This window comes from Gracilinanus agilis, chromosome 1 (genome assembly GCF_016433145.1).
Source record: "Gracilinanus agilis isolate LMUSP501 chromosome 1, AgileGrace, whole genome shotgun sequence".
NCBI classification, from domain to species: domain Eukaryota; kingdom Metazoa; phylum Chordata; class Mammalia; order Didelphimorphia; family Didelphidae; genus Gracilinanus; species Gracilinanus agilis.
Genome location: NC_058130.1, coordinates 574,545,706 through 574,564,644, shown reverse-complemented (window position 1 = coordinate 574,564,644; position 18,939 = coordinate 574,545,706). Strand labels below are relative to the sequence as shown.

General features: G+C 33.4%; 1 pseudogene; it reads right to left on the bottom strand.

Moving 5' to 3' along the window:
* Positions 1-9,875: 9,875 nt before the first annotated feature.
* LOC123231789 lies at positions 9,876-10,784 on the bottom strand (annotated as a pseudogene).
* Between the last annotated feature and the right edge of the window lie 8,155 nt (positions 10,785-18,939).

Here is an 18,939-nt window from a genome sequence, read left to right as displayed (position 1 = left end):
CACACAAATGAAACCATTCTTTCCAGAGTTACTTATTTGTTATATTTATGAGGTCTTTCTCAATTCTCATCACTCTTGACAAAAAGGTAAGTAATGAATATTGGAAGAGATATGGCAAAATTGGGACTCTAAAGCATTACTGGTAGAGTTGTGAACTGATTGACTATTTTAGAAAGAAATTTGGAATTATGCCCAAGGGCTATAAAACAAAGCATACTCTTTGATCCAGTAATAACACTACTAGATCTGGTGGCAAAGAATAAGAAACTAAAAGGATTTCCTTCACTTGGGGAATGGCTGAACAAATTGTGGTATGTGATAGTGATGGAATACTATTGTGTCATAAGGAAGAATGAACAGGATGATTTCAGAAAGAGTTCAAAAGATCTACTATTATGAATTAAGAATCAAGTATATCAGGTAAGAGAATTAGGATTATGTTTGAGCCATTGGAGTTTTGAGGAAGAATGAATGAAATATTCTAGAAAAAAAGCTCTTTGGGGAATGAGATTTGGTATGGAAAATATGGTGAAAGTAATGTTGGATAGTTCCATAGATGCATACAAACAGGCTAGCTGGTGGAAATGGGGAGAAAAATCATGCTGAGACCTTTCCCTTTCCTGGACCCAAGAAAATACTACTAGTGAGGGGATTCAAACAGAGGTGTAGAGGATTCTGCTGAGATTTAATTAAAAGGTAGATTTAGTGTTGCAGCATAATGTGATTTCCCAGTTATGAGTTTCATAAAGTAGGAAGGCATGAGAAGTGTAGTTTGAGGGAACTGGTTCTTGAAGTAATAAGGCATAAGAGGAGATGAAAGTAAAGAAATTATAGAATAGAGATTAATACTAAAATTTTCAAAAATATAGGATGGATTTAGATAATTATTTTTATGCTGTTTTGTCAGTAGGAAAGACCCAGTGCATTGTATTTACTTCAAATATGACTTGGTCAGATCAATATTTTAGTAATTAGATCTTTTCTAACACTAAGTCATCTAACAAGGCCAAGGACAATGAATGTGAAAGGTCTCTTTTCAGGTTTTCAGTATCCTCTGAGAAGGCCAGGGCTGTAATCCTTGCAGAAGAAGTAAACAGGTCATATATCCACAAAAGTTATTCTCTTGATAGTTACTTGGATTGGGATAGGAGAAGGGAAAATGGACTGGGAGTGCTATTATTATCAGATCTCTTGTGTTTATTAGCTCCTGGATGAAAGTTGGTTAGTGGTTATTAATATTTTCAGATGAAATAAACAAATTTACAGCATAGGTACAAAAGTCATTCATTCACCAAACAATAAAGGTATTTTCTTCTTTTAAAGGATACAAAACATATCTGTCATTATATGTTATCTCCTAGAAGTATCCTTCTGAAAAAGGAGCAGAAATATGAATTTACAGACTGTTGAAATAGGTAAGGTGAGAAATAAAAATGTCTAAAGCTAATGTGGGTGTCTTTTAGTACAAAGGAGAGAGATGGGAAGATGTGGCAGAGCCAACATGATTTGGCAACTTGCTGGAAATAAGGGTTTAGGACAAAAATCAAAAGATAACATGAGGAGCAAGTGATAAGATATTAAACTCTATTGATGGAAACATTACCAAAATGGTTAAGTAGAGGAGAGACATTTTTGGAAAAGAGTATGAATTTCATTTTGGACTTAGGAAGTTGAAATTTCTGAGGATATCTATATAAAATTGACTACTTAGAAGTAAAACAATGACCAATCAGATAAAACATGAATAATTTATATTAAAAATATTAAAAAAATTATTCTAAACTTATGAAAATTCACATGCAAAAGTTAATAATGCTCAGGAACCTGATAATTTAATTGTTCATCTTGTCATTATAGTACAAATCCCCTGAAATTTTAACTATTTGACTGAAATTTTTATTTGCTTTTTATTCGTTTTATATAATTTAATTTTGTGATTCTGAGAATGTGAAAATTGCAAATTTATCTTATATAACAATACAATTATTTCATGTTTTCTTTTTTCCTTTTAAGGATAAACATCTTTCACTTTGTTTGCTCCTTTTTCCCCATTGCATGACACCATCACAAATGCAATTAATATAGAATATCTCATGTAATGAATAAAAAGAAAATCATTTGCCTAGCAAATGTATAAGACATGACATTGTCTGCACTTTTGTAATTATAGCTTTTATTTAGAGCAGTAATGGAAGTCTCTTACCTCTGTCAACTAAATGATTCAGTTGATATATCATTGGACTTGGAGTAAAAATGACCCAAGTTCAAATCCTTGCTTTAGCACTTACTAGCTGAGTCATCATGAGAATCTTTTGTAAACTCTGTCTGCCTTTGTTTCTTCATCCATAAAATGTTAAATTTATATTCCAGGATGATTTTGAAGATGAAATGAATAATATTTAAAATCATTTAGTAGAGTATCAGCAAATGGTGCCCATTTATTAAAAATGTGTTTCCTTACTATAACAAAAATGAATTATCAGTTGTTTTTATCCATTTGAAGTCAACAGTTTGAGTTTTTTCTATTATTGCTAATCCCTGATTTTGCATTGATGACTCCAGGAACATTCTCATTCTACAGTGTCCTTCCTACTCAACTCTCTCTCTCTCTCTCTCTCTCTCTCTCTCTCTCTCTCTCCCTCTCTCTCTCTCTCTCTCTCTCTCTCTCTCTCTCTCTCTCTCTTGCTGTTTTCTTGTGCCAGAGATGTCACCATTGATTTTCAAAGTTGATTGAGTTAGAATATGAGTTGTTCTATAATCCTTAATGAATTCCATATTCCTGACCATTGTCCTGGTGAATTAGCTCATATCTTCATCTGAAATGGAATTTTCCCCCCTCAGGATAAATTGACCTTTGTTCATATGTTATTTATTTGAAACTATTTCTTACATTAACTTTGAAATTTCTGTCTTCTGTTCTCCAGCATAGTTATTTTCTGATACTTCAAAAGAGAGTTGGGGTGACATTGGATGCTTGAGGTCTTTAGGAATGGTGCATGAGTTTAATCAAGTCATTCCAATCCAAAAATATTGAGTATAGGCATGGTAATAAACTTATCCATTGAATAGCTAAGCTACACTTAAATAACCTTATCATTACATTCACTAAAAGATTAATAATGTCATCAAATTTAACATTATTCAAAGACAGTTTTCCAAGCTTTGTAAATGCTGTTATTGGTATCAGTAGATTAAGTATTTATATCAATTGTTAATATATTAAAGTATAAATTACTTTAAGTCAAACTGGATTAAATGATTCCTTCCTCAGAATGTGACATGTGACTAGTCCATTGTATTTTGAACAAGCATATGACTATAATAAATACATCTAGACCATACAATGTCCCTTCTCAATAAAAGCTGATGTGTTTTGTTTTGTATTTATGCTTCAGGGATAAAGTATAAATTGCACTATTAGCTCTTAAAGTGTTTTTGACTGGTCCCAATATATCTTTTTAGCATCACTCCTCATATTGTATGTTCCATGCAAAGTGACCTTTTCTTTATTCCATCTTCTTTCTTTATGTCTTTACTTTAGTTATCCTTCATGTCTAATATATACTTTCTCTTCAACTCCACCTTTTAGAATCCATATATTTCAATATCAAGTATCATCTTCCAAATGCAAAACTTCCATGGTACACTTTACTCAGATGTGCTCACATCTCTTTCCTTTAAAGACTATCTCAATTTAACTCTTTAGGGCTAGTAACCTTTATGTTATTTTCTATATACTTATGTACTTATTGATGTTCCCTATTGACGTTTGCGCTTCTTTTTTTCAATGACTATTTTATTTTTATTTCTTTCTGGGTTATACATGTATTATCTTACAAAACATTTTCTCATATTTTTTTCATTTTTTTGGACTATAAACTTATAAAACCCAACACACTAAAACATAGACCTAAATAAACAAGTGAAAAATGGTATGCTTTCATCTGCATTCTGATTCCAATAATTCTTTTTCTGGAGGTGGGTAGCGTTCTTTGTCATATGTCCCTCCGAATGTTTGTATTCCTGAGAGTAACTAAGTCTATTGCAGTAGATCACTCCACAATATTTCTGTTATTGTGTACAATGTTTTCCTCATTCTGCTTATTTCTCACTCTGCATCAGTTCATTTAGGTCTTTCTAGCTCTTTATGAAATCATCCTGTTTATCATTTCTTATAGCACAATAGTATTCAATCATCATAATAAACCACAACCCCCTGCCAATTGATGAACATTGCTTTAGTTTCTAATTTTTTGCCACCACAAAAAGGGCAGTCGTAAATATTTTTGTACAAACATATCCTTTTCCATTTATTTTATGTCTCTGAAGTATGGCTTTAGTAGTGGTATTACTGGATAAAGGGAAATGCATAATTTTGTAATCTTTGGGTATAATTTCAAGTTTCCCTCCAGAATTCTTGGATCAGTTCACAACTCTACCAGCAATGCATTAGTGTCCCAATTTTGCCATATCCCTTCAAACATTTATCAAATTCCTTTATATTGACCAATCTGTTAAGTTTGAGGTGGTAATTAATTCACATTTCTCTAATCAAAAGGGATTTAGAACATTTTTAAATGATTTTTGATAGCTTTGATTTCTTCATCTGAAAATTGCTCATTTGTATCCTTTCAACTATTTGTCAATTGAGGAAAGACTTGTATTTTTGTGAATTTGATTTAGTTTATATATTTGAGAAATGAAACCTCTATCAGAGAAATTTGTTATAATTCCCCCCAAACCCAGTTGGTTTCCCTTCTAATCTTGCTTGCATTGATTTTCTTTGTACAAAAACTTTTTAGTTTTATATGATCAAAATTGTTTATTTTATATTCTTTAATGTTCTCTGTCTCTTGCTCGGTCATAAATTCTTCTCTTCCCCATATATCTGACAGGCAAACTATTCTATTTCACCACTTTACTTATAATATCCCTCTTCATGTTTAATCATATACCCATTTTGACCTTATCTCGGTATAGGGCCATTTTGATGAAGGTGTGGCATGAATGCCCCAGCATGTCAGAGAAAGCTGCTCAGTTCCACAACTCTCCCATGCCCGAGGACAATTTCAACATGCTCTACCCCTCTGCCCAGCAGCTCAATGTGAGCACTTCTTCCCTCAGCTGTCTGGGGTAATGCAGGGAGCTCACAGGAAGTTGAGAGTGCAGTTTGGGCAAATGATCTCTAAATGGTTGAACACTGGTATAGGGTGTGAGATATTTTATCTGTATTTCATTTTTTCCATACTGATTTTTAATTTTCCCAATTTATTTTTGTAAATTAGCGAGTTCTTATCACAAAAGTTGGAGTTTGGGGGTTTATCAAACTTATGATTGCTAAGATCAGTTACCTCTATTTCATTATTGGGCCCTTCTATTTCCTAGCCAGTACCAGATTGTTTTGATTATTCCTGTTTTTTTAATATAGTTTAATATCTGGTACTGCTAGACAAACATCCTTTATTTTTTTCCCATTAGTTCCCTTTATATTCTTGATCTTTTGGTCTTTTTGGTTATTTTTGTTTTATTTTGTCATTTTTCTTGTTCTTTCTTTTTCTATAATATATTTTTGGTAGTTTGATTAGTATGGCACTGAACAAGTAAATTAATTTAGTTAGGATTGTCATTTTTATTATGTTAGCACTGTCTACCCATGAGCAACTAATGTTTTTCCAATTGTTTAGATCTAACATTATTTTTGTGAAAAATGTTTTGTAATTATGTTCATATAATTCATGTTTTTGTCTTGGCAAGCTGAATTTTATATTGTCTGAGTGATTTTAAAAGGTGAATTTTAAGCTTCTTTAAAGTAAGTAGTAATTAATTATTTCTTTATTTGAAGTTCCCATTCACACTCACATTTTGTAAGTGATTTTTGATTGGCAGTTGGTCTGGAAAGGTTCTTAGAATTCATCTTCTCCAATTTTCTCACTTTGTTGTTGATAAAATATAGACAACAAAATATTAACTGACAACAGAAGGTTGACAAGATAGTCAGGAACAGAATTATTATTCAGAGGCAGATCTCCTGAAACCAAATATGATTCTCATTCTACTACAGTAAACTTATATTTTGTCTAAGAGAAAGTGGATTTGCAACAGAAAAATTCAATCTTGAAATTAATAAGAGAGAAGAAGGCTGAATTACAACTGGAAAAAACAGGTCTAGGGCTTACATGCTATTCCCTAACTACAAAGTCTCTCCTTAACATCAATAATTATTTCTAGAAGAATATTGATGTTAAGGAGAGACTTTGTAGTTAGGGAATATTCTTCTAGAAATGATCTTTCACTAAGTATAATGAAAAACTATACTCTTAGAAGACTCAATATTGTAGGTCACCTTAAGGAATAGTGGAAGAATGTATGGTGAATAGAAGTACAGAGGCAGTGTAGTGAAATTGGATTTAAATTCAGGGCTTCTTGACTGCAGATAGACCACTGTCATCTAATTGATTTAGAATTAGCACTTACTGGCTGTATGAGACTGGGATACATGAAACTTCCCTCATTTTCAGTTTCCTCAACTGGTACTGGAACAATAATAAAACTTACCTCCCAGGGTGGCTGTGAGGATCAAATGAGATAATAATTGAAAATAACTTGTCATAATGCCTGGGACATAATGGCCACTATTTAGATGTTAGCTATTTAAACCCAAAAGTATTAAATGAAAAGAAATGATATTGAATGACATTGAACTGTATTTCTATAGAGATATTAGAAAATAAAATGATGAAAAAAAATTGCACAAGATGGACATTGTCCTGCACTGGTAGAGGAAGTCCTTCTATCAAACCAGATCCATAAAATAATTCAATGTCAGATTCAATAAATTATTCATTTTCCCCCTCCTCCTCCTCTTCATCATTATTATTCAATGTTTAAAACAAAACTCTTGTATTATGTCATTTTATCCTCTCAACAAGTCTATGTTTTAAGTAGTATTTCAATATCCTCATTTTCAGACATAGAAAATAAATCAGAGAGCATTTAAGTAATGACTTTTGGTCTCTGAAATAGGGTCACTGCAATAATCAAATTTAATTTTTCCTGCTCCTAAGTCTAGTCATCAGTGAACTTGTCGGTTCTGTGGGACTGGTCATGATGGGTTTCTACTTAACACTCTGTTCTTAACCACTTGCATTATTCTTCATTCCTTTTTTCATTGCTCTCATCCCCTAGGGTAGTATATATTGTCCTGTTGGTACTGAGAGAACCTATTGTATGGAACTGCCAGAGATCAATTGTACTAACCTTTTTTTAAATGTTTTTTTTGTGGAACAATTGGCCTCCTTTGGATTAGAAATTTGTCTTTCTCTGGGCTCTGATTAGGTGAAGCAATCATATAGGATTTAGACTTATAGGTGAGTCTGTAATCATTAAAAAGATATGACCCAGTTAGATTTCAAAGGCATTTTCACAATAGTCACAGTTGTTCAGAACAAAGAAAATATAGCCCAAATAGATCAGAATGAAGCTTTGGAGGCAGATCTGGAGGAGATTATGGGGAAGGAAGTTAGTTTTCGAGTTGAATCTTGAAGCATTAAAACTTTGTCATATGGTGTGACCCACATCTACATTAATAAACATGTATACAACCGCTCAGCAAGAGTGGGAATTATTTCAGTGGTGTTTGGAGTATGTTTCAATGGCTTAATACACATACTGAGCAATTACCATACAGAAAATAGATATGCAACTAAGGGGTAGTTTTATTATATAAATCAGTGGTTCTCAAACTTTTTTGGCCTACTACCCCCTTTCCAGAAAAAATATTACTTAGACTCCTGGAAAAATACAACCAAAAAAGAAATAGAGTTAAGTGATTATCACACATCAACACTGTCATAATAAAAATTTAGTTTAGGAAGCAGAGTTCTTTTTGACAGGAAAGTGCCTGGTAAGTAGGTAGACAATCCTGGAGGGTACTTAAGATGGTCTCTAAAATAACTACAACTCTTTTTGAGAACTAGTAATGTTAGGCCAAATTCTTTCATATTTCTTTTAATTAATTTGCTTGATATTCTTGACCGTTTTTTCTTCTAGTTGAATTTTATTATTTTTCCTAATTACATAAAAGAATTATTTGGCTATTTGATTAGTATGACATTGGATAAGTAAATTAATTTAGATGATTGTCATTTTTTGTCATAAGAGCTCAGCCACCCATAAGCAATTAATATTTTTCCAGCTCTTTATATGTAACTCTATTTATGTAAAAAGTGTTTTTTAATCATGTTCACATAATTCTTGTGTCTGTCCTGGCAAGTAGATTCCCAGGTATTTTATGTTATCTAGAGTTATTTAAGATGAAATTTCTCTTTCTATCTCTTTATGTTGTACTTGGTAGGTAATATGTAGAAAGGATGATGATGTAGGTGGTTTTATTTTGTATCTGTTGATTTTACTAAAATTATTAATTATTTTGACTTAATTATTTCAATTACTTAGGATTTTTAAAGTATATCATCATATCATCTACAAAGTGACAGTTTTATTTCCACATTGCCTATTTTAATTCCTTCAATTTCTTTTTCTTCTCTAATTGCTTAAGCTAACAATTCTAGTACAATATAAAATGAAGATTTTGAACACGGGCATCCTTCCTTTACTCCTAGTTTTATTGGAAAGACTTCCAACTTATATCCATTACAGATGATATATGGTGATGGTTTTAGATGAATACTATTTATCATTTTAAGGAATGGTCCATTTATTTCTCTGTATTATTGTGTTTTTAATAGGAATGGGCATTTTGTTGAAGGCTTTTTCTCTATCTATTGAGATAATCATGTGATTTCTGTTAGTTTGGTTATTGATATGGTCAATTATGCTGATAGTTTTCTTAATGTTAAGCAAAACTTGCACTTCTGGTATAAATCCTACCTGGGAATAATTAATGTTTCTTGTGATATATTTCTGTAATCTCCTTCTTAGATTTGATTAAAATTTTGGCATCTATATTAATTAGTGAAATTGGCCTATAATTTTCTTTCTCTGTTTTTAATTTTCCTGTAATAACACCATATTTGTGACATGAAAATGACTTGGTAGGATACTTTCTCTGCTTATTTTCGCAAATAGTTCATATAGTATTGGGATTAATTGTTCTTAAATTGTTTTATAGAATTAACTTCTAACTCTTTCTGGGCCTGGAGATTTTTTCTTATGGAGTGCGTAGAGAACTTGTCCAATATATTTTTCTGAATTGGGATTATGTACTTTATTTACTTCTTTTGTTTATCTGAAAAATCTATACTTTTATAAATACTCAACCTTTTCACTTAGATTGTCAGATTTAAAGATGTATAACTGAGCAAAAAACTGCTAATGGTTGCTTTAGTCCCTTTTCATTTGTAGTTAATTCAATGTATCCATTTTGATACTGGTTATTTGATTTTTTCTTCTCTTTTTAAAATGAATATTCATTCATTTATTTATTTGTTTGTTTGTTTATTTATTTATTTTTTTCAGTTTAATTTTGAACTACCAAACAAATATATTTATCTGGGATAAATATGCAGAACAAAGTCTACCAGATTTTAATTATTCTTCTCATCCCTTGAAATCTAGTTTTATAGATCTCTAGTTGGGTATGGTTAACTACTGTGAGAAGTTATTCAGATCAACTTTGGGTCATTACAAAATAGATCTTCTAGTATTAGAAAGAGTCAAGCTTTGCTACAAATATTTAAAGAAACAATCACTACCTCCCCAGGAATACTATCTTTATCAGCAGAGTTGTAAATAGATGGCATTTTTCTTATGTCAAGTGCAGTGGATGGGAAGAAGGAAAAGTCTGTCTACAACACTCTCTCTACATAACTGTGGGTCAGCAGGAAAAGCAACTTTGCTCATATGAAAAGGGAGCTTTAGAACCCTGTGGAATTCAACACATTCATGTCTCTTGGTTTGTGGTTATGGATACATGGAAATGGTTTCTTCCCTTCCATTACTGGAAAGTCCGTCTTAGGTGGCTTGAAGGCTGCTGGGTCTTCCGCAATTCTAGTAGGCTGAGCCCGAATGAGCTCCACAGGTGATGGTTTCTGAGTACTTCTGTAGGAATGTATACTGAAACCTGAATGGGCTTTCTGAAGCGTTCTTGATCTAAAAAGGCTCCATTTTTCAGATGAAGGTTTGTCTCTATCGCCATTTCCAGAGTCCATACTGCTGATGTCTATGCCCGGTAAAGAATTAGAAGATCAATGAGTAAACCAACCTCTGGGCTTTTGCCTGGGAGAAGAATGGGGTGTTCTACTTGGAGTGGACTGGCTGAAAAGGTCAGTCTATCATCTTTTGTTATTTTCCTATTTTGCAACTTCAATTTATGTACTGCCTCCATCACACAATGATACTTTGCTTCTTCTGTGGTGAGGCCTTTTCGGGAGTATATCCTGCGTCTCTATGCCCTGCTTGCTGTTCAAAGTGTTGGATGCTCTTCTGTGTCTGTTTTGTAATTAGAGAATTCATGATGACATGTGTAGCTTTGGCCTTCACCACTTGTTCATTTGGTCACTGGAAGTTGAGGGGTTTATGGAAGTCAAGGACAAACTAGTTTCTCCATCCTCAACCTTGGAAAGCTGTTGGTGCTTCCAATCTTGGATGACCGGCTTTTCCCATAGAACCTTATTACATATGTCAGATGAAGGTGGAGCCATAGGTGTGGGATTCTCTAGTGCATCATCATAACTGAATGCCCAACAATGCATTCTAATTGATAGGGACATGTTGCCTGGAAGCCCACATGCACTGTGCTCAATGGCAGGCACATCTGGTTCTCTGGATGCCTTGAAAGACTGTGATCCAAAAGTTTCTCTAGAAATGAAGAACTCTGATTCCCACATTGAAAGTCTATAGAAGTTATGCATATAGGACAAAGATGTTAAAAGGGAACATTCTGCAGCTAGTCAGAGTGCAGAGTCTCAAGCAGGTCTCAGGCATTGGCTCTACTGACAGCTGGATTTCTGTGGGGAGGTAGGAGGGGATGGAGGGAGGAGCAGAAAAGAGATGGTTGACAGCCAGAGGCTTGGCCATGGACAGGATGCTGAGACTAACAAGGCTCTAGGGCTCCCTCGCTCTCGAAGCGCCATGAAGTGAACTGAGGCCATGATGCAGGTTGTCCTAAGACCTAAACAAGACTCAGCTGAGAAAAGCTAAGAGAAGTGAACCTGAATTCACAAGATGCCCTTAAAAATGCTGTAGAGATCGTGAGACTTGGATGAGAGCTGAAATTGTCAGCTGCCCTCAGAAGGGAGGGGAAGAGAGCTAAAATGAAATTAACCAATATTCTATTTTATGGGTTTATTTTTTAATGAAACCAACTTTTGGCCTTATTTTTTATAACAACTTTTCTCTTTTTTTCAATTTTAGCAATTTTTCATTTCATTTTAGGATTTCCAATTAAGTAATTCATTGGGGAAATTAAATTTGTTCCTTTTCTATTTTTTGTTGTTGCATGCTCAATTTATTGCTTTGTTTTTTCTCTACAAACTTTCCACAAAGTACTTCTTTAGCTCTTAATCTTTAAATTTTCAGTTGTTTCCTCATTGTCATTCTCCTCAATGAAAGTATTGATTATTTCTATAACTTTTTCCTAACATTTTTTGGAATTAGATTATTTAGTTTCCAATTAATTTTTGTTTTTTCTTTCTATGGACCTTCTTTGATTATAATTTTATTGCATTATGATCTGAGAAGGATCCATTTATTATTTCTGCTTTTCTGCATTTGGTTGTGAGATTTTTATGCCCTAATGCATGATCTTTTTTGTGTATTTAACATATACTATTGAAAGAAAATATATATTCTTTCTATTACCATTCTATAATTGCCACAGATCTATTAATTCTAACTTTTCTGTATTTCATTCACTTTTTTCACTTCTTTCTTGCTTATTTTTGATTTTGATTAATCTAGATATTAAAGGGGAAAGTTGAGGTCCCCCACTAGTATAGCTTTACTGTCTTTTTCTTCCTCAAGCTCATTTAATTTCTCCTTTAAAATTCTAGAAGCCGTGACACTCAGTGCATATATATTTAGTATATATATTACTTTATTGTCTATACTAGCATTTAGCAATATGAACATTTCTTCCTTACCTCTTTTAATTAGATATATTTGCTTTAACTTTGTCTGAAAATGTTTTGCTAATCCTGCTGTTATTTTTTAACTTCAATTGAACCATAATGAATTCTGCTCTAGCCCTTTCCCTTTACTTTGTGTGTATCTTCCTGCCTCAAATATATTTCTATAATATATCATAGGATTTTTATTTTTATTCACCCCACTACCTACTTCCTTTTTTTAAAAAAAACCCTACCTTCCATCCTGGAGCCAATACAGTGTATTGGCTCCAAGGCAGAAGAGTGGTAAGGGTAGGCAATGGGGGTCAAGTGACTTGCCCAGGGTCACACGGCTGGGAAGTGTCGGAGACCAGATTTGAACCTAAGACCTCCTGTCTCTAGGCCTGGTTCTCAATCCACTGAGCTACCCAGCTGCCCCTACCTACTTCCTTTTAATAGGTGAGTTCATTCCATTTACACTCACAGTTTTCATTATCAACAGTGTATTATCCTCCTTATTTTCCTGTTTTGATCCTGTTTTCTCTCTTCTTTCACTCTGTGCCTCCTTACAAGTGTTTTGCTTTTACTCACTATCCTCTACTTCCTCCTCCTTTCAAATAATTCTCCCTCTTGTCTTCTTCTGCTCCTACTTCTCTATAGGACAAAGTAGGATTCTATACTTAAATAAGTATGGTTGTTCTCTCAGGTATCCCCTCACACCTAATAGATTGGCTAATATATCAGAAAGGGAAAGTAATAAATGTTGGAGGGGATGTGGCAAAATTAGGACATTAATGCGCTACTGGTGGAGTTGTGAATTGATTCAACCACTCTGGAAGGCAATTTGGAACTATGCCCAAAGAATGTCAAAAGACTGCAAGCTCTTTGATCCAGCCATACCACTGCTGGGTTTCTGCTCCAAATAGATAATAAGGAAAAAAAAACTTGTAAAAATATTTATAGTCGTGCTCTTTGTGGGGGTAAAAAATTGGAAAATGAGGGGATGCCCATTGATTGGGGAATAGTTGAACAAATTGTGGTATCTGTTGGTGATGGGATACTATTGTGTTCAAAGAAATAATGAACTGGAGGAAATCTATGCGAACTGGAACAACCTCCAAGAATTGATGCAGAGTGAAAGGAGCAGAACCAGGAGAACATTATACACAGAGACAGATATACCATGGCACAATCAAATATAGTAGACTTCTCTACTAGTAGCAATGCAATGATCCAGGACAATTCTGAGGGACTTATGAGAATGAATGCTATTCACATCCAGATAAAGAACTGTAGGAGTAGAAACACAGAAGAAATACAATTGCTTGATCACATGGTTCAATGGAGATATGATTGGGGATGTAGATTTTAAAAGATCATTCTATTGCAAATATTAATAATATAGAAATAGATCTTGCTCAATGTCACATGTAAAACCCAGTGGAATTGCTCATTGGCTAAGGAGGGGTTTGTGTGGAGAGGAGGAAAGAACATGATTCATGCAACCATGGAAAAACATTCTTAAGTAATTAATTAAACTTTAAAAAGTAAGCATGGTTGTTATGTCCTCTGACAACAAATTACAAGAGAATGATTTTGACACTGCATGTTACCACCCTCACCCTCTTTTCCACCATTGTAGTTTTTTGTGTCTCTTTAGGTAAGATAATTTGCACCATTCTATCTCTCCTTTCCCTTTTTTCTCAATGCAATCCTCTTTTTACCCCTTAATTTTTTTCCTATCATGTCATCCTATCAGCTTACTTCCATTTCCTCTGTTAACGTATATACCTTCTACCTGATCTCATACTAATAAAAAATTTTAGGAATTATGAATGTCATCTTTCCACTCAACAATTTAAATAGTTTGATGTAGAAGTACTTATTGCAAATCAGACCCACTGAGCAAAACAGTCATGTTTGCCTGAGATTGCAGGCAAAGTCCCAATCTCTCACACAAAGGCACTGCTGCTTTCAGCAAAAGGTCATCATCAAACCCCTGAGTCATTCCTCACTCTGAAGAGCACAGAAGTCTTTGTAATATCATGACTCAAAGTACCAAACCTTCCTTTCCCTAAGTTACACAAAATAGATTAGTTAATACTCCTTCTCAACTTGTTCATGTCTGTAATAGTAACACTGATAATATTCTTGTGTGAAATCATTATCCTATGGGAAAGTAACAACCCCCAAGAATGTCGCAATGCTTAGTATCATACTCTCCATAAAAGTCTCTTTGTCATAATAAATGAAGATCATAGCCTCCAGTCTTGGTGCTGTGATTCTTCTGCTCAGTCCTTTCCCCCACCTTTCCTGCCTTCCTTCTTATCTCACTCTTTCTCTTTAGCTGCTAGTTTCCCTAGAAATCTCACTTTAACTCTTCATAGCTGTAATGACCCTCTTATCCAATTACTCACCAACCAGACACCCACAGTTTAACCTTATTGAGTATCTTCTTTCCCTCTTTCTTATTTACCTTTTGATGTTTATTTTGGGTCATGTTTTTGGATGTCTTAGGTTCTAGTTTTCTCACCAGGAATCCTTTGAAATCTTCCATCTTATGACATGATCATTTTTTCCCATAAAGAATAAACTTAATTTTACTGGGTAAGTTACTCTGGGTTGTAAACCTAGTTCTTTTCCCCTCCAGAATATCATGTTCTAAGCCTTCCAATACTAAATGTGGAGGCTACTAAATGCTGTGTAATCCCAACTGTAGCTATATTGTATGTGAATTTTTCCTTTCTGGCTGTTTGATGTGTTTTCTCCTTGGCTTAGGGGCTCTTGAATTTAGATATTATATTAAATGGAGTTGTTATTTGGGATTTATTTCTGGAAATGATCTGTGGACCCTTTCAATTGATCTTTTCTCTTTATGTTGAACCTGTTGTTTTTTGTTTGTGTATTTTTTGGATAATGGCCTTCAGGTAAATAAAAATTCTTTAATTGTTTCTCCTGGATCTATTTTCCAGGTCATTTTTTCCCAGTGGAGTATTTAGTGTTTTCTTTCTCTTTTTGTTTGATTGTTTCTTGATGTCTCAAATTCATTAAATTTTAGTTGACCAATTCTAATTTTTAAGGAATGATTTTTTTCCTCTGAGCTTTTGATCCTCTTTTTTCCATTTGGCCAATTCTGCTATTTAAGGTGTTACTTTCTCCTTGCATTGCTTTCTTTTCTTTTCCCCATTTTTTCCTTTGCCTCTCTTAACTGATTTTTGAAATTCTTCTTGAGCTCTTCCACTGTCCGAGATCAATTCTCATTTTTCTTTTCAGTTTTCCATGTAGCTGCTTTTCCTTTACTATCCCCTTCTCAGCCTGGGCCTTGCTTTTTTTTCTTCCATAACTTTTTTTCTATAGTTAATTGTTTGCTTTTCTTTTCATGATCATTTCTTCAGACTTTTTTTCTTGACTTTTATTTTAAAGGGCACTCTGTCCTCAGGGTAGAAAGTGCACTCTCTTAAAGTTCAATTTTTCCTTGCTGCTATCCTTAGTTCTATGGGTTTCAGCAAGTGAAATTTCAGATCTTTCAAGGTGGTATGATTTCCTGTGAACTGGAAGCTATGAAAGCCACTTCACATTGCTGATTCAATCAATAACTAGGATTGCTGATGGCTTTCAGAGCTCAGAGCACTAGGAGCTACTCAGTGCTGAGTCTCAGGTTCTATCCTCAGGCATGATTAGAGAGGCATAGTCCTCAAATGGTGTTTTACTTAGGTAGGGTCTCAGCATCTTGACAATGGCTTGAGTCCAGATTCAGAAATTAAAACTGTAGATGCAGGGTGTTTGGTAGGGAATGGGAGTGTTGCTGTTGACCTAAACTGGTACTCTTGTGTGGGACCTTGATCTCCTCTCTCACTCCACTGAACCAGACCTTCTCTAACTACCTTTCAAATTATTTTTGTAGGAAAGTTGCTTCAATCCATCCTCTTGTTGCTTCTGTGACTCCAGTATTCATTTTGAAACATTATTTTGAGGTTGGTTAGAGAGGATTCCAGTGGTTTGAGCTTTCCCTGCTTCTACTTTGCCATCTTCCCTAAGTTAAAAAAATCATTTTATAAGATTGCTATCCCATTTAAAACCAGTCTTCACTAAGTCACAATGATCTAACATGACACTGTTTAGTGTTTTTATGGCTTCCTAGAAGTAGTAACAGAATACTATTTACCCACTCAAGAGTTCTGCATTTGTTGTAATGTTTAAATCATTAGTATTAACATTTTGTCTGTCTTTTTTTCCCTGCTGGAATATATGTGAAAATCATTCAAGCACTGTTCTCTATTATGCTCTCTATTTGAAACAGTGCAATTGATAACTGGCTCATGTGTCTGTTAATTTTATGGTTCATTTGGTAGATAATAGACTTGCTGGTAGATTTCTGCTGTATAAAAACCCTTAGTCTTCATGTTTTGAGAGCTTATGCTGGACAACATTGTATAAGAAATTCAGTCTTGAAAGAACTATAATTGAATTTCCATTTACTCTCATCCCTTGCAAAAGAAATAAAGAAGTAAATACTCAGAGCCTATTTGAATATTGAGAACATGATTTTAAGCTAATTCTTGTAGGCTAAAGATGCAATTAATGATAATAGCTGAATTGTGGTTCCTACTGTAACTGATGTATAACTGTAGAACATGTGTAATTTGATTTAAATCCCAAATGAATAGAATTCTTAATAAAGAGCTGTTGAAAAAGCTATTCCATCTATGTGCTTTATTAAAACCACTTCAGATTTGTGTTACTGAAAAAAACAGTAACTTAGGTTTTGTTCCCCACCCAGAACAAACAGGTTTATGGAATTAGAAATTAAATTTAAAAGTCAAATGCTTGCTCTTATTACTCTAAATAGGATCTCATTGGTTAACAACTGATATTGCTAGATTGAGACTGAGCTCATAATAGAATTCTGCATTAAGGCTATGAAGGGAAAGTATGATATAGACAGTATGTAATAGGTTACTGGTTTGTAAAAATAGATTTTTTAAAAAAATTAAGGAAGTTTCATCAAGGTTTCAAGTAATAATAAAAATGATACTATTTATTTCAATGTTTCTTAAAGTTAATAGGGAAAAAAGATAGCAAACTAGTTCTTCAGGGTGCATTTTGATTTACCATAATTAACTGGACAGATAGGTGACACAATCATTGAGAGTTCACTGGACCTGAAATGAAGTAAAAACAAAAAACAAAAAAATTGATTTCAAGTCCCACCTCCAAGACTGACCTCAGTTTCCTAATCTGTAAAATAGGAATAATAATATTTACCTCCCCACTTGTTGTAGGAGAAAATGATATATTTGTAAAACACCTTTCAAATCATGAAGCACTATATAAAGTCTAGCTATTATTGTTAAGGGCACAATATTCTAGAAGCAAAATATAAGAGCTGAAATGATTCTTATTTTTCCAGGAAGAGTTTGGGGAGGGAGGCAAGTACAGTCAATAATGTAGAGATCCACCTAGGTTTTTGTTGTTGCTTTTGTTTTTAATTAAAGGCTGCAAATATTAGGGTTTTTTTGGGGGGGTGATTTGAAAAATAAAGATGATTTATTTGAAAAGTAAAGAAAATCAGTTATACTAAAATGTGTTAAATAAGATTATTAAATTAAATTTGTAAAAGCATTATGGAGATATTTGAAAGCCTTTCTGTTTTTTATGGAATAAAAACATAGTTTTCTTTTTTAAATTAATATATAGGCATATTTCTTTAGAAAGATTTTTCCTCAGAAGAAAAATCAAGGTTTTCTTAAGTTATAACTTTAATTGTACTTATGGGAAAAGAATACATTTCAATAAATAAGAAAAAAGAAAGGGGAAAAAAATAACAATTAGAAATATATCTTTCAATTTTAAAATGTTTAATTCCTCTTGTACCTAAAGTGTATCCTGTGATTCTATTACTTTAGGAAATTCTATTACTTTAGGAAAAGGACTTTTGCTTATGTGACTTCACAAAATTGTAGAAGGAAAATGTTTTTCATTGAAGCATAGTAGTGTTTTGGTCATTTAAAATACTGAGGAAAGAAGATAGTAGAAAGGAATTTGAGGAATAAAGAAAACAACAAAACTATAGAATACTCTTTATTTTCACCCACCTTGTCTTTTCTCACACTCATTTTTTAATATATAATTTGGAAATTTGGGTTGATCAGGAAAAATATTCAATCTAAACTTAGCAATAGAAAATCTATCTAGACCCTAGACAGTTACTATCCAATTATATTTAATTTTATATGGATATGTATATATTTATATGTTATATTAATATAACATTAATTATCTAAGTATATGTAAAACTTTTTTTACTTTAAAATTTTTAAGCCTCAAATTTTCTCCCATCCTCTTCCCCTTGTCATTTGTAAGACGAACAATTTGATATACATAATACATGTTCAGTCATGCCAAATACATTCCCATGTTTGTCATGTTGTAAAAGAAAACAGACAATAAAAGAACATTTTAAAAAAAGTAATAAGAAAGATATGTTTCATCATCCATCCATACTCCATCAGTTCTCCAGACAGAGGTTTAATGGTTTATTAATAAAACTGAGAAGGTAAGAGATGAGAGGAGGGAGATAGGAGGAGATTTCTCTTAAGGAAAGATTAACATGATTATGTTTTCTCCATTTAGCTGTCTCAGGCTCTCAGTCAGTTCAGAAGACCAAAGTCTCTCTGGACTTATATACCCCTTTAGCTCCTTCCTCTGTAGCAGCATTATATGCTGATGCTAGGGAATGCCAAGGGACACCAGACCATAAGGTATGATGGTAGGTTACATCAACTCTCATCCCATGGTTGGATGGAGCTATTTTTCCTCATACATTTCTCTGAAGTAGATGGTTTTTTTTTCTATCATAAGTCTTTCAGAATTG